The sequence below is a fragment of the Telopea speciosissima genome, chromosome 4 (genome assembly GCF_018873765.1).
Source record: "Telopea speciosissima isolate NSW1024214 ecotype Mountain lineage chromosome 4, Tspe_v1, whole genome shotgun sequence".
Classification (NCBI taxonomy): Eukaryota; Viridiplantae; Streptophyta; class Magnoliopsida; order Proteales; family Proteaceae; genus Telopea; species Telopea speciosissima.
Genome location: NC_057919.1, coordinates 40,799,054 through 40,824,607, shown reverse-complemented (window position 1 = coordinate 40,824,607; position 25,554 = coordinate 40,799,054). Strand labels below are relative to the sequence as shown.

At 42.5% G+C, this 25,554-nt stretch overlaps 1 non-coding gene across 1 annotated transcript; it reads right to left on the bottom strand.

Moving 5' to 3' along the window:
- Nucleotides 1-23,798: 23,798 nt before the first annotated feature.
- On the bottom strand, nt 23,799-23,905 carry LOC122660664. The gene has a single exon (XR_006332769.1). It is a non-coding gene; the product is annotated as a small nucleolar RNA R71 (small nucleolar RNA).
- Between the last annotated feature and the right edge of the window lie 1,649 nt (nt 23,906-25,554).

The following is a 25,554-nucleotide window of genomic DNA, read 5'->3' as shown; positions in this document are numbered from 1 at the left end:
TCTTGCTCCTTATAACTGATCAAATAGGTCATCGATGTGCGGAAACGAATATCGATTCTTGATAGTCAGCTTATTCAACTCATGATAGTCGATACACAGCCGCATACTACCATCCTCCTTCTTAACAAACAGCATGGGTGATCCCCAGGGTGATACGCTGGGTCGTATGAATCCCTTCTTCAGTAGGTCTTGAAGTTGAACCTGCAACTCCTTTAGTTCCATTGGCACCATCCGATATGGTGCCTTGGATACCGGTGCTACACCAGGAATTAAATCAATCGCGAACTCTATATCGCGATCAGGCGGTAGCTGCATCAGATCTTCTGGAAAAACATTAGGAAATTCTCTGATGACTTCAAGTTCCTCCAAGGGTTTTATCTTCACCTCCGTGTCTATCACAGTGGCCAAAAAGCCTTAACATTCTTCATCTAACAATCTTCGTGCCTGGAGGGCTGATAAGGTTATCCTCCTAGGTTTCCTTCTTTGTTCACTTTGATAGGTGAGGATTGACCCATCATCCATTTTAAGCACTATCTTCTTCTCTGCACGCAAGACGTTTGCACCATAGGCGGATAACCAATCCATGCCTAGTATCATGTCAAAATCCTTTATATCCATCTTTATCAACCGTGCAATTAGATTCTTCCTACAAATCCCAATCTGGCAAGGGTCGTAGACCTCCTTCAAACTTATGACACTACCCGTCGATGTGCTGACTACAAGCTCATACCTGATGTCTCTCGGTTGATCTTTCATCCTACTCGCAAAAGTGGTAGAAACGAAAGAGTGGGTTGCGCCAGAGTCGAATAATACTCATGCAGGTATGATTGAGACATTTAGGGTACCTAGGGTTTGTAGGTAATTTAGGTTACTTGAAGTAAGCCAATTATTCCCTAAAATTTAGTAGTGTTCAGCAAACTTACTTGTCAATACATCAGGGTTCGCCTCAGCTTCTTCATTTGTCATCACAAACACCTTTCCTCGTGTCCGATTGTCCCGTGGCTGGAAAGGTCTAGCGTAGGGCTGATTCAGCTAGTTGTTGCCATACCCACGTGATCTGCAATCTCTAGCCATGTGCCCTTCCTTATTGCACATATAGCACTAATAGGGTGGAACAGCAGATGTTGAGGCTTGGCTCACTTGACTTGTTGCTAGTTGGGCTAACAAAGCGGGTGTTGTCGCTTGACTCGTAGTCGGTTGAGTAGCTCTATTGAAAGCGGCGCGGAAAGGGTTCTGAACCACGTTCGGCCTACGATACGGAGTCGGATTAGAGCTTGAACTTGTTCCTCGATAAACTTTATTTGGCCACCCAAAAGTCTAAAAATTATTTGGCCTTTTGTTCAATCCTGGCGACGTCGTTGCCTTCTCTTTCTCTTTTTCTTTAAATCTATCTTCCATCGTCTTTGCCTTGTCGACCATCTGAGCATAATTCTGGATGTCCATGATTGAAAATATTGATCCGATCTCGATCTTGAGTCCTTTCTCGAATTTCTTTGCCTTACTAACTTCCCCTTTCAGGTGCTATAGAGCAAAATGGAGCAGGTCTTCAAATCGCTGTTGGTAATCCAACATTGACTTGGTCCCTTGCACCAATGCAATGAACTCAGCTTCTTTCCTATCCCTGAAACTCTCTGGGAAGTAGTTCTTGAAGAAAACTTCTTTAAATTGCTCCCACGTGGGATTCTGGTGAGTAGCTTCCAAGTTAGGCTTAGTAGCTTTCTACCAAGCTTCGACTTCATTCTACAACTGATAACCCACACATATCAGCTTCTGTGCTTCTGTGCACTCAACTACTTCAAATGCCTTTTGTAGGGCACTAATCCACCATTTTGGCTGCATTGCCTCAGAGGTTATTTTGGAAAACACAGGCGGTTGGAGTTTCTTGAATCTCTCCATAACCTTGGCGGTAGAGTTCTCCACTAAGTGTTGAGGCACAGGTGGTGGAAATAGTATGGGCCGGTTGGGTGGTGGTGGTGCCGCACGTTCATGCATCATGCTTGCAAACTGTGTAGACATCTGACCAAGCAATTGTTGTTGATGGTCCGCATCATAGTGGTCATGAATGCAGTTACATCGTCGGCTGCCACATTTGGCTGAGGTGCTGCAGCAATGGCTTGTGTAGCCGCTAGTACCTCTGACGAAGCAGCTGATGCTTCAGAATTTTGAGCCTCTATCCCATTTGGTAGTTCAACTTCCAGTATAACACGAGGTGGTTTCCCTTTGCAACCACCACTAGAACTTCTTCTTGTGTTGACCATTGTGGCTTCTCTGAAAAGAGGAGCATGTTCAATATTCCAATATTGCTCATCAGGGTCAACAATTATTCCCTAGTTAGTGCAGGTACAAACCTAGTCCATTGTCAAACCCTGCTCTTGACTGGCTCGAATTTTGATTGAAGGATAGGAACCCCTGATCAGGCAACCAAGAACAGTGTGGAGTATCACTCCAGTGATTTGGATTGACGAAGAAACCCTATGTGGATCATCCTACATGCCTATCAGTAGGTGGATCACTGACCCTTGCGGCTGTACAGCTCACAGCATGATGTATGGCTTGGACACCAAGTAATCTCTCTTCTCTCAATAAATGTGGGACCCACCTCTAGAAAAGTGTGTAAAAATCTCCAAATGGCATGTGAGGACAATGCCCTGACCAAGGGTCAAACCCCTGTGCAAGCCCCATTGAGATTAAGCTTTGCTGCAATCTCTAGACGATGGCACTGGGCGAGGCAGACAAGGCCCAGAGACAACGCCCAGTGAGTGAAATAGCATATTTTAATGGATTTTAATTATGGGGACCACCCAACATGGACATGGGCACCCTCTATAGATAGAGGGGAGTCTGAGGGACCACCTCATACCCTTGGTTCACTATGGACCCCACCAGTGTGCCCAAAATCACTCAGAATCAATTTAAAAACTCATTTTACAAATGGGCCTTAATAGCCAAACAGGCCTCAGTGTGGGCTGGGCCTATAAATAGGAATGCCTTGGGCTCATTTAGATCCCTTAGCACTATTCAATTCGTGGGAGAGAAGAGAGGAAAGAAAGGAGAGAAAGAAGAGAGAAAGAAGAGAAAGAAGAAGAAGGAAGAGGAAGAAGGTGAGACTGCCACCCCATCCAAGGCTAGATCGAGATTCTCAGACCTGGGCAGGTATAACCAACACTGTTCCTACCTGCTGTTGCCTTTAGATGCATATTTTTAGTTGTGTTTCTGCTCTCTGGGCAGTCCAGAATAGCTAGAATTTGCCCTGGACAGCCTCAGATCTGCCATGCAAGCATAGAGCATGGGAGATCTGAGATTTTTGTTAAAATTTGTAAGTCTGGTTTGCTATTTATGAGAGCCAAATCTGGCTGTGCATGGCTGCACTGCCCAGATCCACTATTGGCATGTTGTTTGGAACCTTAGATGCAAAACATGGCTACATAGACCTAGCCCCGGGTAATTTTGGCCATGAATCCCTATATTACATCTGTTTCCAGCCTTGCATGTGGCTAAAATTGAGATTCTTGCCTGGAGAAAACCCTATGATACTATTCACTGGGCTGTCTGGGCAGCTTTGGAAGCCAAATGGTGGGCCCGATGGAGAATCCATCTGGACCAAAATGGAGATCATCCCTAGGGCTACCTAACCCCCTAACATGCATGGGATGATGTTGAGAACACTCCCTATGAAGCCTAACCTTGGAATCTCAGCCCTTTGTTGATTTGCAGACTATGGGCGATGCACCCAATGCCCAGAGCCATTGCCCAGTGAAGGATTTGCTACTATTTTTGTAATCTGACCTTGGGGACCTCAGCCACTGACCATGTGATAGTGTGGGAAGATGGGAAATGAACAAAATGCCCTTTTCCACATTTATCCTTAAGAAGGATTGGCTTTGGAACCCAAGTGGGCCCCGCAGGTGAAGGAAACCCTACTGTGCTTGGTCCTACAGTACAGACAAGCTGTGGACAGCACTATGAACCTAATCTGACCTAGGGTCAGGTACAATTACTAAGAATGACCATTTTACCCCTCGACCTCCATCTCTGGATGATGCACCGGGACAGACCTAAGGCTAGTGCTAGTCCCAGAGGATTCCAGGTGAGAACCAACTGAACAACCGGGTCAACCCAGTAAGCTTAGGTTAACCCTAGGACTACCAGGGATAGGTTGAAAACTCAACATGACAATTTCTAATTTATATTTAGGATTTGATCCCGTGCTCGAGGTCAACAACCAGACTGCTATTGGAACTGAGTTTGCGACCGAGGTCTTAGAACCAAACTCAGGTGAGTGAAATATTATCATATATGTACATGTAATCTGTGATGCAGTGCTGGCAATTAAATTCAAATATTAATGCTGTGTTTATTAAATTAAATTCAATTATTCAAACTGTTACTCATTGACTGTCTGTTGATCAACACTGTGAATATTATATGATGATTGTGATTGTCAGATTAGATGCTGTAGTCGGCTTGGAAATGAGGCCTGTGGTAGCCCGTAGAATGGGATGCGGTTGACACCACCCGACTCATACGATGCCATATAGACATGGGGTTAGAGTTTCATCACCCGTGCTACGCACCCTTGCCAACAGGGGTTTAGGTGTTGGATGCCTGTGAGGGTGACCATATGTGTATATGAGAAAAGAAAAGAAATATGTTTGCACCGGAATGGTGATTTTGAGCTATATGCCAGGCTATATGCCAAAAAAGAAAAGAAATGAGAAAATGTGATGGATTACCCTACAGGTTAATCACAGAGGGCTGGTCGGGCTGACCTTGGTGAACGAATGCGGGAGCTGACTAGTCCTCTCCGACAACTCAATGGGTGTATCGCGGGAAGGGGTTAGAAGCCCGCACCAGGGATACATGTATTGGGGATTGTAGTAGCATAGACCTAACTTAGTTGTATTGCTAGGTGGCTAATAATTAATCTGGACTTGCATATCATGTAGGATCATATGGATTGTGGTTGCAAGTGCATGCATGATGATATTTTTGCTCACGAGCTCAATGGGGCTCACACTCTGTTATATATGTTTTTCTTTAGATGATTTTACAGATCGATGCCGCTGTGGCATGGAGGCTCATTACGAGGAGAAGAGCCCTGATTATTATGATGATCTTGGTATGGACCCCGATGGAGGTCGTGCTGATGATACGTGCATTCTTGGTGGTCATTGATGAAGACCGTTGAAGAGCGTACTTGATGCTTTTTGTCTTGGGGACTCCTTTTTGTTTTTGTTAGGAGTTTATCCCCGTTCTGACTGTGGTTCTATTGTAGTCTTCTTACTTTCGTTTTGGGGTTGAGTTAGCTCACCCTGTATATATTTATGTGTGTATTTTCCTTGGTTTTGTTTCTTGTCAGTCTTACTTTTCAGTTTGTGGGCAGTTGGAAAATGTACCAGAACAAACTTATCTATGTATATATTATCATCGTTTCCCGTATCGTTACGCTTTCTATTTGTTATTGCAATTGTAGTTTATCTATAGCACTCTGATCTTGCCTTTGGTAAAGTGAATGAATGTGATTCCATGAGTGTATTAACTACTTCTAGATCCATGGGATTTGGCGGATTGCCGTTACGCAATTCGGGTCACCTACCTAATCCTCCCAGGGGGTGGTTTGGGGTGTGACAGAGCTTGGTATCAGAGCGTGAGGCTCTTCTTACATTCATGGAATGCAGATTAGGGTTAATAAGCTACCAATATAAAAAAAAAAAAACAAGTAAAAATTAAAAGCTACAAGGGAGGTAAATGTAATTAAATAAAAGTGCATAATTTCCATTAAAAACTAAAGAAGACTGTGGCTAAGCTACTACATAAGCTTTAATTACATGAACCACAATTCAATAATTACATAAGCTGACAAAAAAAAAAAAATAACACTAGACTAGAAACTTTTCAACCAAAGAAAAGTACATAAGTATAAAAAAAAAAGAAAAGACAGTCATAACCACGTAGCATAAATCAACAGGAACTACTCGGTAGGAAGTAAGTCGCTCGGAGGAGGCTGTGTCTGGTGAGAGTCAACCCTATAGAATCTGTCCCAAAAATCTTGACGCTGCTCCACAGATCCTACCTTGCTCTCCAAAGAAGTAAAGCCCTGGTCCATCCTGGTCGCCATATCTGAAAGCTGGGTATCGAGGCTCTGGAAATGTGACATCATCTGCGTCCAATCGGATGGCCCTGGAATCTGAGAACTAGTGGCACCCGTCACCTCATAAGTAGGTAAGTCAGTGAACTGAGTGTCAACACCCTCGAAGTAACCCTAACTCACATCTTGTGCACCACAAACTGCTCCTCTTCATGCATGCCCCCGATGTCACCCTGCTTCACTCTGCGCATCCCCTCATCATGCACATCATCACCCTGCTCCTTTGCATCCAACCCCTCATCTCCCTGCTACATCTCTATCTGCTCCTCACCCTCTGGTGGACCGTCCCTAGGCACCTTCATCTTCATAATGGAAGTCTTATCAATAGGCCTGGGTTTGTCCTTCTCCATGTACTCTCCTGCCAAAAAGAACCTCAAAATGACGGAAGGCTAGAGTAAGGAACTTCCCATATGGAAGGTTCCCATCCGATGGGTTCTGCGCATGATATAGCATAACCTGGAGTAAAAGATATAGGAGGTTGATGACTGGACCCCCTCTGCCAGCTCCCAGGAGACAATAAGTGATGTAGGCTCTCATCATAGATATGCTACCCCGATTGCCACCCTTGGGGTAGATATTGTAGGTAACACACCTACTAATCACTCTAGCACTGCGCTTGTAGGAAGCCTCAGATTTTGGTGTGCTCTGTGACCCTGTCAGTGCTTTGAAGACTGTCCTCCTACTCTCCAAAGAAAACATCTCAGAAATATCCATGCGAGGTTTGTAATAACACCTCTCTCCTGTATTGAGTAAACCCAATACCCCTGCTAGTGAAGCAATGGTCAAATGGATGTCCACTCCTTTCACCCTACTTAATAGTCCAAACTCTTATGCTCCAGATGGCACCAAGTTGCAGTAAAAGTACCGAACCAAGTTGGGATAACAAGGCTCGGTAGGTGACAATATAGATGCCCAACCTAGGGCATTAAATCTAGCAAAGAGACTGTACTGGTGGAAGTCCTCTACCTGAACAATCCGACCATTTACAATTTTTAGGGATCTAAATTTGTCCCATTCCTTAGAATGCTCATATCTGGAGAAATGGAATCGATCAAATTCGGGTTCCTTCAAAGAGGAATCATCCCTAGATGAAGATGGAGGTACCGTAGATGAAGATGATGATGACCGTTCACTTTCAACTCGAAGTCTCTTCTGTGCTACAGATTTTCTAGCTGTGCGGTGGCTTGTAGACATTTTCTACAAAAGGAGAAGAAAAGAGATAGTTAGGGCAAAAAGTTTTGGCAAAATCCTAGCCAAAGTGTGGGGAATACAAAAGGAAGAGCTAAATTAGGGAAAGCAACCAAAAATCTTACCTAAGCACGTGTAGATTCGCAAAGATCACGAAGAAATGTGTGGAATTGGTGTGGGAACAATCACACTACCCTCCAAGGACCTTTCCCAAGTGTTTAGAGAGGTTTAGAAGAAGTTAGCTTTGAAATGGGCCCCTCTCGGACTCATATACCTGCACCCCGATTCTCTGGGGGATGGCACTGGGCGATGTGTCCAACGCCCAGTGAATGTATTTTGCCGCATTTCATATTTTAACTCATGGGAACGTAGGATTTACCTAAAATAACCTTGAAAAACATAAAAGCAGAGACTTTTATTAATGTTTTAAAAAATATATATATATAAATGGATAAATGATTTATTAAGTCAAGAAATTAAACAAATATAACTTTCATAAATTTAAAGGAATGCCATTTACACATGGGTTTGAGTAAAACACATAGGGACTTGGAAAATTTTTGTTACTATGTTTAATATGAGTATCTAATATATATATATATATATATATATATATATATATATATATATATATACATACTTATGGGAATTGGTGTATATAATATTAAATTATTACGTGCTTGAACATTGAGATGTACGAACTATGTGGAGTGTTGCTATGCAAAACAGAACTTAGTTATGTAGGTATGTTGTAATATGTATTTACTACGTGGAGGGAGCGTAGATCTTACCTATCCGAAGACTAGGACAGCCAAGAATAGAATCTGATAGGTTGTCAAGCCAATCAAAACACTTTAGCCGCTAAGGTACCTCGATCCAACCCAAGTATATTTTATTGATATTTTTATTTTAGTCATCTAAGTTCCAGTAGACATGTGCTTAATTCTTTTATTTAAGTATGACCTGATGCTTAGAACCATTTTCTATGACAGGACCTATTACCTCAGCCAAGGCTGGAGACCCTAGCACCATGATCTATATTAGGCAGCTACGAGAGAGACTGAGACGGATACGACTAGTACTACCCCGAGCCGAGAATCGATTGGACTTTTATTTAGCCCTTGCTGCCATTAGTGGACCGGAAGAGCGAGACTATTTTATGACCTTAGTTGAAGAAGTAAGAGCCGACATAGAGTACCTGCTTGCAATGGAGTTTGTAACCGGGAAGAAGCTAGAATTGCTTGCCTGTTAGACCAGGTAATTAATTAAAAGTCTTTTATTTAAAAATTTGAAGCCTCTCATATAGTGTCATGCATAGCATATTGTTACATAAAATGCTTAAGAAAGAGAAACGAAACACAAAGCAAAAGAAAACATCTCACAATAAACCAAGATAATATATCTAACAATCCACCTTACTGGTGCGACTCATGAGATTCACTGGAACTACGGACTAGGTTTGTACCTGCACTAACTAGGAAAATAATTGTTGACCCTGATAAGCGATATTGGAATATTGAACATGCTCCTCTTTTCAGAGAAGCAACAATGGTCAACACCAGAAGGAGTACACGTGGTGGTCGCAAAGGAAAACAACCTCGAGTTATACCAGAGGTTGAATTGCCTAATGGGATTGAGGCTCAAAATTTTGAGGCATCGGCTGTTTCATCAGAGGCACCAGTGGCCGCACGAGCCACTGCTACAGCACCTCAGCCAAATATAGCAGCCGGCGACGTAACTGTATTCATGACCACAATGATGTGGACCATCCAACAACAGCAAGAATTGCTTGGTCAAATGTCTACACAGTTTGTAAGCATGATGCATGAACGTGCAGCAGCACCACCACCACCCAACCGGCCCGTACTATTTCTACCACCTGTGCCTCAACACTTAGCGGAGAACTCTACCGCCAAGGTCATGGAGAGATTTAAGAAACTCCAACCGCCTGTGTTTTCTAAAAGAACTTCTGAGGCAATGCAGTCGGAACGGTAAATTAGTGCACTAGAGAAGGCATTTGAAGTGCTAGAGTGCACGGAAGCACAAAAGTTGATATGTGCGGGTTATCAGTTGCAAAATGAAGCCGAAGCTTGGTGGAAAGCTACTAAACCTAATTTGGAAGCTACTCACCTGAACCCCACGTGGGAGCAATTTAAAGAAGTTTTCTTCAAGAACTACTTCCCAGAGAGTTTTAAGGATAGGAAAGAAGCTGAATTTATCGCACTGGTGCAAGGAACCAAGTCAGTACTGGATTACCAACAACGATTTGAAGACTTGTTTCATTTTTCTCCAGAACACCTGAAGGGGGAAGTTAGTAAGGCTAAAAAATTTGAGAAGGGACTCAAAACTGAGATTGGATCAGTACTGTCAATCATGGACATTCAGGATTATGCTAAAATGGTCGACAAGGCAAAGACAATGGAAGATAGGTTTAAGGAAAAGGAGAAAGAAAAGGCTGTGACGTCACCTGGGTTAAACAAAAGGCTAAATAATTTTCAAACTTTTGGGTGGCCAAATAAAGCTTATTGAGGAACAAGTTCAAGCCCAAATCCGACTCTGTATCGTAGGCCGAACGTGGGTCAGAACCCTTTCCGCCCCACATTCAATCAACCTGCCCAATCGGTGATGAGTCAAGCGACAATAGCAGCTTCGCCAACCCGAACAGCAACAAGTCAAGGGAGTCAAGCCTCAATACTTGCTGTTCCACCCTATAAGTGCTATGTGTGTAATAAGGAAGGACACATGGCTAGAGATTGCGGATCAAGTGGATATAGCAACAACTCGCCGAATCAGCCCTATGCTAGACCTTTCCATCCACGGGACAATCGGACGCGAGGAAAGGTGTTTGCAATGACGAATGAAGAAGCTGAGGCGAACCCCGATGTATTGACAGGTAAGTTTGTTGAACACTACTAAATTATAGGGAATAAATGGCTTACTTCATGTAACCTAAATTACTTACAAACCTTAGGTACCCTGAATGTCTCAACCATACCCGCACGAGTATTATTCAACTTGGGCGCAACCCACTCTTTCGTCTCTTCAACCTTTACGAGTAGGATGAAAGATCAACCGAGAGACATCGGGCATGAACAAGTAGTCAGCAGACCGATAGGAAGTGTCGTGAGCTTGAAGGAGGTCTACGACCCTTGCCAGATAGAAATTTATGGGAAGAATCTAACCGCACTATTGATAAAGATGGAAATAAAGGATTTTGACGTGATACTAGGCATGGATTGGTTATCCGCCTATGGTGCAAACGTCCTGTGTGCGGAAAAGAAGATAAGGTTCAAGCTGAAAAATGGTCCAACCTTCACCTATCAAAGTGAACCCAAAAAGAAACCCAGGAGAATAGTTTTGTTAGCTCTCCAGGCATGGAAGTTGCTTGACGATGGATGCCAAGGCTTTTTGGCCACTGTGATAGACACGGAGGCGAAGATAAAACCCTTGGAGGAACTAGAAATTGTCAGAGAATTTCTTGATGTTTTTCCAGAAGCAGCTACCGCCTGACTGCGATATAGAGTTCGCAATTGATTTGATCCCTGGTGCAGCACCGATATCCAAGCCACCATATCGAATGGCACCTATCGAATTGAAGGAATTGCAGGTCCAACTTCAAGACCTGCTGAAGAAGGGATTTATACGACCCAGTGTGTCGCCCTGGGGAGCACCCCTGCCGTTCGTTAAGAAGAAGGATGGTAGTATGCGGCTATGTATCGACTACCGCGAGCTAAACAAACTAACCATTAAGAATCGGTACCCATTGCCTCACATTGACAACCTATTTGATCAGTTACAAGGAGCAAGAGTTTTCTCCAAGATTGATCTCAGGTCGGGATACCATCAACTGAAGATCAAGAGCGGTGGTATGCACAAAATGGCGTTCCGAACTCGATACGAACATTACGAATTCCTGGTTTTGTCGTTCGGATTAACCAACGCTCCGGTAGCATTCATGGACATGATGAATAGAGTATCCCATGATGTGTTGGATAAGTTCGTCATTGTGTTTGTTAATGACATCTTGGTATACTCCAAGAGTGAGGAGGAACACGCTCGACACCTTACTTTTGTGTTGCAGCGATTGCGGAAACACCAGCTTTACGTCAAGTTCAGTAAATGTGAATTTTGGCTTCACCAAATTGGATTCTTGGGACACATCGTCACCAAAGATGGCATCATATCAGACCCAGGCAAGGTGAAAGCGGTTCTCGAATGGGAAACTCCAAAGTGTGCCACTGAGATTCGAAGTTTCTTAGGTTTGGCCGGTTATTATTGATGGTTTATTGAAAATTTCTCACGGATTTCGGCACCCATGACAAAACTTACAAAGAAGGGAGCCAAGTTTGAATGGAATAAAGCATGCGAGAAAAGTTTTCAGGAGTTGAAAAATCGATTGGTGACAGCCCCAGTCTCGACCATTCCAGATGGCATCGGAGGAATGATAGTATATACTGACGCATCCAGGATAGGATTAGGTGGCGTCCTGATGCAGAGAGGTAAAGTAGTCACCTACGCCTTCAAAAAATTAAAGGAACATGAGAAGAACTACCCCACACATGTCTTAGAGTTGGTGGTGGTAGTTTTCACGTTGAAGATATGGCGGCATTACCTATATGGTGAAAAGAGTGAAATTTTCAACGATCATAAAAGTCTAAAGTATTTCTTCACCCAGAAGGAGTTGAACATGAGACAAAGGCGGTGGTTAGAACTGGTAAAAGATTATGATTGTGAAATTCATTACCACCCTGGTAAGGCCAACGTTGTTGCTGATGTGTTAACCAGAAAATCTCAGACTGCATCTCTCGCGTCCTTGGTTGTAAGCGAACAATTGTATGAAGAAGCTCAGAAGCTTGATCTGGAACTCATGATCGAAGGAACGGCTATGCAATTAGCAGCTATGGATCTACAGCCATCGATACGAGAGGAGATAATTGTGAAGCAACCATTGGACCCCGAGCTGGCCAAGATCATATGGGAAGTACAACAAGGTGTCCATAAGGACCTAGATTTTTCCTTGGCCCATGACAGTGCATTGAAGTCTCAAGACAGATTGTGTGTGCCTGATGATTTTGACGTCCAAGACCAAATTCTTAAAGAGGCACACAACTCACCCTATACAATCCACCCCGGAAGTACAAAAATGTACAAGGATTTGAAGAAGTATTACTGGTGGATGGGAATGAAGGAAGCCATAGCAATATACGCGTCCAAGTGCCTCACCTATCAATAAATAAAGGTAGAGAGTCATTAACCGTATGATTTATTGCAGCCACTTCCCATTCCTGAATGGAAGTGGGAAAGAATCACTATGGATTTCGTGATAAATCTGCCCAACACCAGGAAGGGCATGAATGTAATTTGGGTGATTGTAGACGGACTAACGAAGGCGGCACACTTCATACCAATCAAGATAAGTTACCCAATGGAGAAGCTTGCCCAGATATACATTGAAAACATAGTCCGCTTACACGACGTGCCTGTCAGTATTGTGTCTGGCAAAGATCCTCGGTTCACCTCAAGATTTTGGAGAAGTTTGCAGAAGGCAGTAGGATCTCAACTAAATCTTAGCACAGCTTTCCATCCGCAAATGGATGGACAGTCAGAAAGAACTATTCAGACTCTGGAGGACATGCTCCAAGCCTATGTTTTGGAGATGAATGATAGTTAGGATGCTCACATACCTCTGGTGGAATTTTCATACAATAATAGCTATCACTCCACCATCGGCATGGCACCATTCGAAGCATTGTATGGACGGAAATATAGAACTCTGTTATATTGGGATGAAGTTGGCGAACGAAAGTATCTCGGGCCTGAAATGATACAAGCAACATGTGACAAGGTGGATGTCATAAGAGAGAAGATCAAAGCAGCCCAGTCAAGACAAAAAAGTTATGCGGATAATCATAGGAAGGACATTGAGTTTGAAGTCGAAGAAAAAGTATTCCTTCGAGTGTCTCCAACTAAAGGATTGCTACGTTTTAACAAGAAAGGCAAGTTGAGCCCTAGATTCATCGGTCCTTATGAAATACTCAACAGAGTGGGACCCATAGCATACCGACTGGCACTACCACCATCTTTGTCAGGCGTCCACGGTGTTTTTCATGTGTTAATGCTGAGGAAATACATTAACAATCCGATGCATGTACTATCAACTGAACCTGAACAGTTGGATGTGGATATGACCTACGAAGAGCAACCTACGGAGATATTGGACAGAAAGGAACATAACCTTCATAACCGTACTGTCATTTTTGTAAAGGTTCATTGGGAAAATAACCCAGTGGAAGAAGCTTCAGGGGAACAAGAAGAAGAAATGAAGGAGAAATATCCCCAGCTCTTCGAATTGCAAGGTAAGCAAATTTTGAGGACGAAATTTTTATAAGGTGGGGAGAAATATCAAACCCTGCTCCTGACTGGCTAGAATTTTGATTGAAGAACAGGAACCCCTGATCAGGCAACCAAGAACATTATGGAGTATCACTCCAGTGATTTGGATTGATGAAGAAACCCAGTGTGGATCATCCTACATGCCTGTCAATAGGTGGATCACTGACCCTTGCGATTGTACAGCTCGCAGCATGATGTATGGCCTGGACACCAGGTAATCTCACTCCTCTCAATAAATGTGGGACCCACCTCTGGAAAAGTATGTAAAAATCTCCAAATGGCATGTAGGGACAATGCCCTGACCAAGGGTAAAAGCCCTGTGCAAGCCCCACTGAGATTCAGCTTTGCTACAATCTCTAAGCGATGGCACTGGGCGATGCAATCAAGGCCGAGAGACATCGCCTAGTGAGTGAAACAGCATATTTTAATAGATTTTAATTATGGGGACCACCCAACATGGACATGGGCACCCTCAATAGATAGAGGGGAGTCTGAGGGACCACCTCATACCCTTGGTTCACTGTGGACCCCACCAGTGTGCCCAAAATCACTCAGAATCAGTTTAAAAACTCATTTTACAAATGGGCCTTAACAACCAAACAGGCCTCAGTGTGGGCTGGGCCTATAAATAGGAATGCCTTGTGCTCATTTAGAGCCCTTAGCACTGTTCAATTCGTGGGAGAGAAGAGAGGAAAGAAAGGAGAGAAAGAAGAGAGAAAGAAGAGAAAGAAGAAGAAGGAAGAGGAAGAAGGTGAGGCTGCCACTCCATCCAAGGCTGGATCGAGCTTCTCAGACCTGGGTAGGTATAACCAACACTATTCCTACCTGCTATTTCCTTTGGATGCATATTGTTCGTTGTGTTTCTGCTCTCTGGGCAGTCCAGAATAGCTAGAATTTGCCCTGGACAGCCTCAGATTTGCCATGCAAGCATAGAGCATGGGAGATATGAGATTCTTGTTAAAATTTATAAGTCTGGTTTGCTGTTTATGAGAGCCAAATTTGGCTGTGCATGGCTGCACTGCCGAGATCCACTGTTGGCTTGTTGTTTGGAACCCTGGATGCAAACCATGGCTACACAGACCTAGCCCTGGGTAATTTTGGCCATGAATCCCTATATTACATTTGTTTCCAGCCTTGCATGTGGCTGAAATTGAGATTCATGCCTGGAGAAAACCCTCTGACAGATTCACTGGGCTATCTGGGCAGCTTCTGGCAGCCAAATGGTGGGCCCGATGGAGAATCCATCTGGACCAAAATGGAGATCACCCCTAGGGCAACCTGACCCCCTAACATGCATGGGATGATGTTGAGAACAGTGCCTATGAAGCCTAACCTTGGAATCTCAGCCCTTTGTCGATTTACAAACTCTGGGTGATGCACCCAACGCCCAGAGCCATCGCCCAGTGAAGGATTTACTGTAGTTCTTGCAATTTGACCTTGGGGACCTCACCCATTGACCATGTGACAGTGTGGGAAGATGGGAAATGACTAAAATGCCCTTTTCCACATCTGTCCTTTAAAAGGATTGGCTTTAGAACCCAAGTGGGCCTCGCAGGTGAAGGAAACCCTACTGTGCTTGGTCCTACAGCATAGACAAGTTGTGGACAGCACTGTGAACCTAATCTGACCTAGGGTCAGGTATAATTATTAAGAATGACCATTTAACCCCTAGACCACCATCTGTGGATGATGCACCGGGACATAGACCTAAGGCCAGTGCTAGTCCCAGAGGATTCCAGGTGAGAACCAACTGAACAACTGGGTCAACCCAATAAGCTTAGGTTAACCCTAGGACTACCAAGGATAGGTTGAAAACTCAACATGACAATTTCTGATTTATATTTAGGATTTGATCCCGTGCTCGAGGTCAACAACCAGACTGCTATTAGAACTGAGTTTGCGATCGAGGTCTTAGAACAAAACTCAGGTGAGTGAAATATTATCATTTATGTACATGTAATCTGTGATGCAGTGCCGGTAATTAAATTCAAATATTAATGCTGTGTTTATTAAATTCAATTCAATTATTCAAACTGTTACTCATTGACTATGTGTTGATCAACACTGTGAATCTTATATGATGATTGTGATTGTTAGATTAGATGCCGTAGTCGGCTTGGAAATGAGGCCTGTGGTAGCCCGTAGAATGGGATGCGGTTGACACCACCTGACTCATACGATGCCATATAAACATGGGGTTAGAGTTTCATCACCTGTGGTACGCACCCTTGCCAACAGGGGTTTAGGTGTTAGATACCTGTGAGGGTGACCATATGTGTATATGAGAAAAGAAAAGAAATGAAATGAAAAGAAATGTGTTTACACCAGAATGGTGCTTTTGAGCTATATTCCGGGCTATATGCCAAAAAAGAAAAAAAATGAGAAAATGTGATGGATTACCCTACAGGTTAATCACAGAGGGCTGGTCGGGCTGACCTTGGTGAACGAATGCGGGAGCTGACTAGTCCTCTCCGATAACTCAATGGGTGTATTGCGGGAAGGGGTTAGAAGCCCGTACCAGGGATACATGTATTGGGGATTGTAGTAGCACAGACCTGACTTAGTTGTATTGCTAGGTAGCTAATAATTAATCTGGACTTGCATATCATGTAGGATCATGTGGATTGTGGTTGCAAGTGCATGCATGATGATATTTTTGCTCACGAGCTCAGTGGGGCTCACACTCTGTTATATATGTTTTTCTTTAGATGATTTTGCAGATCGATGCCACTGTGGCATAGAGGCTCATTTTGAGGAGGAGAGCCCTGGTTATTATGATGATCTTGGTATGGATCCTGACGGAGGTCGTTCTGATGATGCGTGCATTCTCGGTGGTCATTGATGAAGACTGTTGAAGAGTGCACTTGATGCTTTTTGTCTTGGGAACTCCTTTTGTTTTTGTTAGGACTTTATCCCTATTCTGACTGTGGTTCTGTTGTAGTCTTCTAAATTTCTTTTTGGGGTTGAGTTAGCTCACCCTATATATATTTATGTATGTATTTTCCTTGGTTTTGTTTTTTGTCAGTCTTACTTTTCAGTTTGTGGGTAGTTGGGAAATGTATCAGAACAAACTTATCTATGTATATATTATCATCATTTCCCGTATCGCTACGCTTTCTATTTATTATTGCAATTGTAATTTGTCTGCAGCAGTCTGATCTTGCCTTTGGTAAAGTGAATGAATGTGGTTCCATGAATGTATTAACTGCTTTTAGATCCGTGGGATTTGGCGGATCGCTGTTATGCAATTCGGGTCACCTACCTAATCCTCTCAGGGTGTGGTTTGGGGTGTGACATCCATAGTTCTAGTGAATTTCATGAGCCGCACCAGTAAGGTGGATTATTAGATATGTTATCTTTGTTTACTGTGAGGTGGTTCTCTCTCTCGCTCTTTTTTTCTGTTTTCTTAAGCATTTTATGTAATGGTATGCTATGCATGACACTATATGAGAGATTTCAAAATTTTAAATAGAAGGCTTTTAATTATTTACCTGGTCTAACAGGCAAGCAATTCCAGCTTCCTTCTGGTCACAAACTCCATCGCAAGTAGGTACTTTATGTCGGCTCTTACTGCTTCAGCTAAGGACATCTAAACTCTCGCTCCCTTAGTCCACTAATGGTAGCAAGGGCTAGTTAAAAGTCCAACCGGTTCTCAGCTCAGGGTAGTATAAATCATATCCATCTCAGTCCTCTCGCAGCTGTCTAATATAGATCATGATGCTGGGGTCTCCAGCCTTGGCTGAGGTAATGGGTCCTGTCATAGAAAATGGTTCTAAGCATCAGGTTATACTTAATTAAAAGAATTAAGTATGTGTCTATTGGAATTTACATAACTAAGAATCAAATAAAATATACTTGAGTTGGCTCGAGGTACTTTAGCGTCTAAAGTGTTTTGATTGGCTAGACAACCTATGAGATCCTATTCTTGGCTGACCTGGACTTTGGATAGGGTAAGATCTACACTCCCTACACGTCGTAAATACGTATTACAACATACCTCGAGCCAATCAATTCAGTTATTCATAGCATCACACCAATCAGTTCCTACATACACAATATTTGGCACATAGTAATAAATATTTATACACACACATCAATTCTCATAAGTATATATATATTTATCTATGTTTAGGTACTTACATTAATAAGGAAAACAATTTACATGTGTTCCACTAAAATCCCGAAATAGGAGTTGTATTCCCTTAATGTCATAAAATTTTTGTGTTTGCTTAATTAATTATATTTTTTTATATATATATATTTTATAAAACATTTATAAAAATTTATATTTCTATGTTTAACAAGGTCATTACAGGTGATATCCGAGTTCCCATGTGTTATAACTTAAAAATCGGCAAAATACAATCACTGGGCGATGTCTCTGGGTGTTGGATGCATCGCCCAGTGCCATCGCACAGAGAATCAGGGCGCAGGTATATGAGTCCGAGAGGGGCCCATTTCACTCCTAACTCTTTCTAAACTTTCCCAAACACTTGGAGAAACTCTTTGGAGGGTAGTGTGACTATTCCCACACCAAATCCTCACATTTCTTCTTGTTCTTTGTGAATCCACACATGCCTAGGTAAGGATTCTTGGTTGTTTTTGCTAGTTTAGGTTTTTCTTTGTTTCTTCTTACTTTGGCTAGGGTTTATGCTAAAATTTCCTTGCCCTAACTACTTCCTTTCCTCCCTTTTTGCAGTAAAATGTCTACTAGTCACCGTATGGCTAGGAAATCGGTAGCCTAGAAGAGGCTACGAGTTGAGAGTGACCATTCATCATCATCATCATCTACAGTGCCACCATCTTCACCTAGGGACGATTCATCTTCAGAGGAGCCCAAGTTTGACCGGTTCCTCTTCTCTAGGTATGAGCATTTTAAGGATTTGGACAAGTTTAGGTCCCTTAAGATAGTAAATGGTCGAGTGGTCTAGGTGGATGACTTTCACTAATATAGTCTCTTTACTAGGTTCAACATCTTGGGTTGGGCCTCTATGTTGACTTCTACCGAGCCTTGTTATCCTAACTTGGTTTGGTATTTTTACTACAATTTGGTGCCATCTGGGGCACAAGAATTTGGGTTGGAGAGTAGGGTGAAGGGAGTGGGCATTAGGTTGACCAATGCTTTACTGGCAGGGATTTTGGGTTTACCCAACACTGGAGAGAGGTGTTACTACAAACCTAGGATGGACATTTCTGAGATGTTTTCTTTGGAGACTAGGAGGATGGTCTTCAAAGCACTGACAGGGTCTGAGAGCACACCCAAGTCTGAGGCTTCCTACAAGCCTAGTGCTCAAGTGATTAGTAGGTGTGTTACTTACAACATCTACCCCAAGGGTGGCAATAGGGGTAGCATTTTATGATGAGGGCTTATATCACATACTGTTTACTGGGAGCTGGCAGAGGGGGTCCGATCATAAACCTCCCATACCTATTACTCCAGGTTATGCTATATCATGCACCAAACCCATTTGATGGGAACCTTCCATATGGGAAGTTCCTTACCTTAGTCTTCTGACATTTTGAGGTTCCTTTGGCGGGTGAGTATATGGAGAAGGATAGATCCAGGCCTATTGATAAAACCACGATACTGAAGATGAAGGTGCCAGGGGGTGATCCACCAGAGGACGAGAGCAGATAGGGATACAGCAGAGGGATGAGGAGCTAGAGGAGGTGCAGGGTGGTGATGAGCATGATGTGGAGCTGGGAGATATTGAGGGCGAGAGTGGAGAGGAGCAGGGTGTTGATGAGCAGGATGTGGGTCAGGGCGACTTCGAGGGTGTTGGCATTCAGCTAACAGACTTACTTGCCTATGAGGCGAGGGGTGCTACTAGTTCTCAGGTTCCAGGGCCTTCTGAGTGGGCCCAGATGATGTCACATTTTTAGGGCCTCAGTACCCAGCTTTCTAACATGGCAACTAGGATGGATCGGGGCTTCACATCATTGGAGAGCAGGGTAGGATCTATCGAGCAGTAATTGGACTTTTAGGATAGATTCTATTGTGTAGATTCACACCAGACACAGCCTCCTTCGAGCTACTTGCCTCCACTGGAGTAGTTCTTCTGACCAACACTGGTGTCTATCCTACGTGGTTCCGACTTATCTCTTTTTTTAGCTTATGTACTTTTCTTTGTTCATGATGTATTTAGTTTCAGTTTTTTTTCCCCAGCTTATGTAAATATCTTAAAGAGGTACTATCAGTCAAACTTATGTAGTGGCTCGACCACAGTTGTCTTTAAATTTAATGGAAATTATGCATCTTTTATTTAATTTCATCTACCTCCCCTATAGCTTTTAGTTCTTACATGTTTTAGTATTGATAGCTTATTAACCCTAATCTGCACTCCATGAATGTAAGAAGAGCCTCATGCTCTGATACCAAGCTCTGTCACACCCCAAACCACCCCCTGGGAGGATTAGGTAGGTGACCCAAATTGCGTAATGGCAATCCGCCAAATCCCACGGATCTAGAAGCAGTTATTACATTCATGAATCCACATTCATCACTTTACCATAAGCAAGATCAGAGTGCTGTAGATAAACTACAATTACAATAACAGAGAGAAGCGTAGCTATACGGGAAATGATGATAATATATACATACATATGTTTGTCCAGACACATTTCCCAAACCACCCACAAACTGAAAAGTAAAGCTAACAAGAACAAAAGCCAAAGAAAATACATACATATATATACAGGGTGAGCTGGCTCAACCCCAAAAAGAAACTAAGAAAAACTACAGCTAAACCACAGGCAAGACGGGGATAAACTCCTAACAAAAACAAAAAGGAGTTCCCAAGACAAAAAGCATCAAGTGTACTCCTCAACGGTCTTCATCAATGACCACTGAGAATGCACGCATCATTGACACGACCTCCGTCAGGGTCCACACAAATATCATCATAATAACCAGGGCTCTCCTCCTCGTAATGAGCCTCCATGCCACACCGGCATCGATCTGCAAAATCATCTAAAGAAAAACATATATAACAGAGTGTGAGCCCTACTGAGCTCGTGAGCAAAACATATCATCATGTATGCACTTGTAACCTCAATCCACAGTGTTCTTGGTTTCCTGGTCAGGGGTTCCTATTCTTCAATCAAAATTCCAATTAGTCAGGAGTAGGGATTGACACCCTTCCTTGGAGATATATATATATTGAAATCTGTCGAAGCTAGAGAGGAGGGGATTCTAAAAATTAGCACCATTACCGAACCAATAGAGCATCTCCATCACCTTCTACCAACGTTTTCTTCTTGGGCCACAACTCGTAGAGATCGCCAAGCACACCTCCATGGATCATCGTCACCATTGCTGCCCCCTGTCTCTTAGCACCATGATCAACTAAGTTCTTTCTATCTTTAGGTGTAGATAAACTAATGGTGTTTATTATTTGAAATTCTGGTTTGCATTCTTGATTGCATGATGTTGAAACCCCATCCCTATTTGGATGATTTTAATTGATATATTTAGTTGAAAAATTCTGTTTCTGTGATTCATTATTTTTCATTCAAACAATGGTATTCTGTTCTTATGTGGTTGTACCGATGATGGATTATAGTTGAACAAACTAAGCGTGCTAAGCCCTATAAGTGAAGGACAATAGTACTTGTCAAGATAGTCCATATGTAGGAGGAACCCTATATTCTGTGGTATTATTAGGCCTATGGTTATAATAAACAAAAGCATGCAATCAAATTGAATAACAACCCATTGGGGATTCGAACCCTAAAGATAGTCTTCTCCCATATTTGCATATCGTTGTTAGCTTAGATTTTTTTTTGGTAAATATCAGCAACGTATATATTAGAATTGTAATGGAAATGTTACATAAAGAAGGAGTACAAAATCAGAATGTTTGGCCCTTAACTTCCCACAATGGAAGAAGAATCAGGGCTGAAAATACCTTCCACTGCAGGCTAGAATCTGTAGTAAGGCCTACCTAACGCTTCCCATTCGACTGCCTGGGCTATTAATGAGGGGGCAGCACTCCAGGAGAAGGACTCTTGAAGCGTTGCTACCTTCTTGGCTAGTGCATCCATTGCTGTATTTACCTCACAGTAACAATGAGTTATGCCCCATTGAATGGAGCCAACGTAGTGTGAGACTAACCACCAATTCTGCAGGTAGTACCATGTGTCTTTGAGAGAATAGTCGAGACCGCTGAAGTAGAGTCACATTCTAGCCACAAGCTGCCGATTTGTAATTCTTTCGCTACCTTGATACCTTCAAAAAAGGGCGACAATTCTACTTTATAGTATGTTCCCACGCCTTGGAAAGTTGCAAAGCATCTGAGGGGAGAACCTAGAGGACTTCAAAAAATACCCCCTGCACCTGCAGAACCCGGATTTCCCAGTGAAGAGCCATCTATATTCAGCTTTGTCCAGCCTAGGGGTGGATGCCACCATTTCACCTCTATTACTGAATTTGGTTTCGGTCTAGTAATAACTACTTGAAACTTTCTGGCCATTACTAGATTCGCAACCGATTTCACTTGAATTTCACTAAGGCGTGAGCAATCAGAGACCTCTTTTAGGCACCGCCTCACCACTTGCATCGGGGTTCCTCTAAGATTGTTAGATCTTCTTTTGTTGCGCTCTAACCATATTTGTTGACAGCCAATGATCAGAAGGACCCCCCATACTCTTCTTAAAGGGACAGTCTTCGCTTTCCGTCGCCACCAGGAGAAGAGAAGCTCCATCGATGGAAACCCATTCTAACCTTCATTAAAGTAATATAGAATTTCTGTCCATACCTAGCGTGCAAAATGGCAGTCTAAGAAGATGTGGACGCACATTTCACATTCAGCTTGGCAGAGTTCGCATCGAGAGACAATAGGAACTGCTTAATGCCTCTCTTTCTCGTCTGTTGGCAGTGCTCCATGCGTCTTGTTAGCTTAGATTCATTTCTTTCGTTCGTAGTTTAAAATCGGATTTATTGCATTTTAATCATAATCATCTAATCATCTTAGTAATTTAGCCTTCTAGTTCCCCGTAGATCGACCTCTTACTTGCTACTTGCTAGATTAATTTAGGGTTTTACTTTTGACCGGTTAATGACACGATCAAATTTTGGCGCCGTTGCTGGGGAACCGAAGCACGGTTGCTAAGATTGATTGAGTTGTTTTGTGTTACTTTGTTTTAGTTTTAATTTTATAATTCCAGAATTTTTATTTTTATTTTTAATCTCTTTATTAGGTTAATTTTAGTATACCTAACGTTCTCTTTGGTTGTGCAAGAAGCCAAGTAGATCGAGTAAGGACAAGCTCTCCATTTGGTTTACTTTTAATTCCTAGACTTTATGTAATTAGGGTTATTTTATGTAATTATTTTTTTTAATTCCAGCATTAGATTGGATGTTTAGGTTTAATTTTAATTCCCTCAGCCGCTTAAGATCATATGTGTAACCGTTCATCGGGGGCAACACGTGGAATTGCGCCACCGCCAACACCAGGTAAGTATTTTTGTTAGTTTTAAATTAGTTATTTTTTTTTTTACTTTTTTAGTTCTGATTTTTATTTTTTACTAATTGTTTCTTTTAATTAGTTATCACGTTTTAATTTTTTTTAATTAGCACGTTCAACTTGTGTCGTATTTTATGCATAGTCGGCATTCTTTGCACCCTAACTTGACTTCCCTTGACCTAGAAATAGAGCGATCAATGGCTAGACCTAAGGATAAGGATAATAATAAAATGGGTGACCAACCAGGAAGGCCGTTGAATGAGCACTTCACTCCAACTGCCTATACCCCTACGTCTTGTATTCAGTTTCCAACCATTCAGGCTGCTCAATATGAGATCAAATCCAACATCATACAGATGTTACCATCCTATTATGGACTTGCTAATGAGGAGCCTTACAAGCATCTTGATGAGTTCTTAGAGGTATGTTCTACAGTCAAAATCAAAAACCTCTCTAAAGATGCCCTAAAGTTGCTTTTTTCCCCATTTTCCTTAAAGGACAAAGCCAGACACTAGCTTCATTCCCTAGTTTCGGTTAGGATCTCTACATGGGCGGGAATGCAGCTGGAATTTTTGCAAAAATTCTTCCCCATTGGTCGGACTAATAGCCTTAGGCAAGCCATTACTAGTTTCTCCCAAGTAGAGGGCGAACAATTTCATGAAGCGTGGGAAAGACTTAAGGAATTACTTAGGAAGTGCCCCCACCACGTTGTCCCGAAATGGTAGTTAGTCCAGTGTTTTTATGATGGCCTCCGTGACCGAAATAGGCAGATGGTAGACTCCTCTTGTGGTGAAACATTTATGCACAAGAATGAGACTGAAGCATGGGATCTTTTTGAAACCCTTAGTGAGAATTTCCAACATCATGCTTCAGCCTCTCGATCTGAGATTCCACACATAGGGCAACAAAAGAAGGGTGGTCTTTATGGGATCAATCCAATTGTTGAGATGACTGCTAAGGTTTACATGTTATCCAAGAAATTGGACTATTTGATGTCTATAGGGCAGCATCCTATGTCCACTTTCCCAAGGAGTTTCCCTCCACCCAATCAAACTGCAGCCTGTGCCCTATGTGCTAGCCTTAGTCACTATGTGACGAACTGCCCTTCGGCTGCACAATACCCTAAGTTTGTTTAAGAACAGGTACAAACGGCTCAAAGTGTTCCTACACCGGGTAATGATCCCAAACTTTTCATGGAGAAACTCAGTACCTAATAACCCTCCAAACCCACCATATAGGCCACCAGTCAATGCTCAAACCAATGCCTATATGGGTGGACAGCCACCATATCCTCAACCCCATAAAAATCAATCCTTTGAGAAAAAGGTGCTAAAAGCATTAAGTGAACTCGAGCAGAACACATAGCTGCTTCACTCACATACTCAGTCCATTAATAAGCTAGAGAACCAACTAGGTCAGCTAGCCGATGCTATAAGTAGGAGGGAGGTTGGCCAATTGCCAAGTTAGCCAATAGTTAACCCAAATAGTGAAACAGGTCAAGGGAAAGAGCAAGTCCAGTTGGTCACAGTCCTGAGGAGTGGCAAAAGGGTGGAAACACCTAATGCACCCTTAGCCATTAATGGGATGCTGCCCCCTAGTTCTCAAGGTCAGGGAGAGGCTGAGTCAACCCGAGAGAAATCCGGTGGTGATGTAGACACACATGATTCCATTACTAAAATACCACCTATAAATGTCACACCCCCATCCCATTAAAGGATAAAATACTTTAAACGGGGTATGATAGGATGCTTACCAACATCCTAACCACTACCAGGATCTCGATGTAGTGGCCAACTCACAGTCTTAAACTAATATTAAATTATAATAATATTAGAATGCAAAAAGTAAAGGAACATTCCATTCCAAAAGATCAGAATTGGGCAAAAGCGTTATAGATACAAAGGATTTAAAGTCTATGTGATAGACAGTTTAATATTTTACATTTCAACCCAAAAGATTTACTAGAAACTAGAACAGTAGAAATACTACAAAATATATACAATACTTATGATAAACAAAATAACAAAAGATATAAATTGTGGCCCAATGGCACAGTCCACGAGTACACGCCATGATCAAGGTCCAAAATCACGGCTCCGATCAGTCCACATCAAAAGGATCACCAACATGCATCACCTGCATACAGCTAAAAAGGGTTGCGCAACGGGGGTAAGCTCCACTGAGCCCAGTGAGGGGATGAGGAGTATACATACACACATTCACAGATAGTCCATGATGCATGAAATGTTAAATATATTTTTCACCTAACAAATAGTCTAAGTCATGGTATATGCTACTGTGATAACTCGGGAGACACTGAGGGTCACTAATCCTATCGCCCCAGTGAAACCACAATTATCA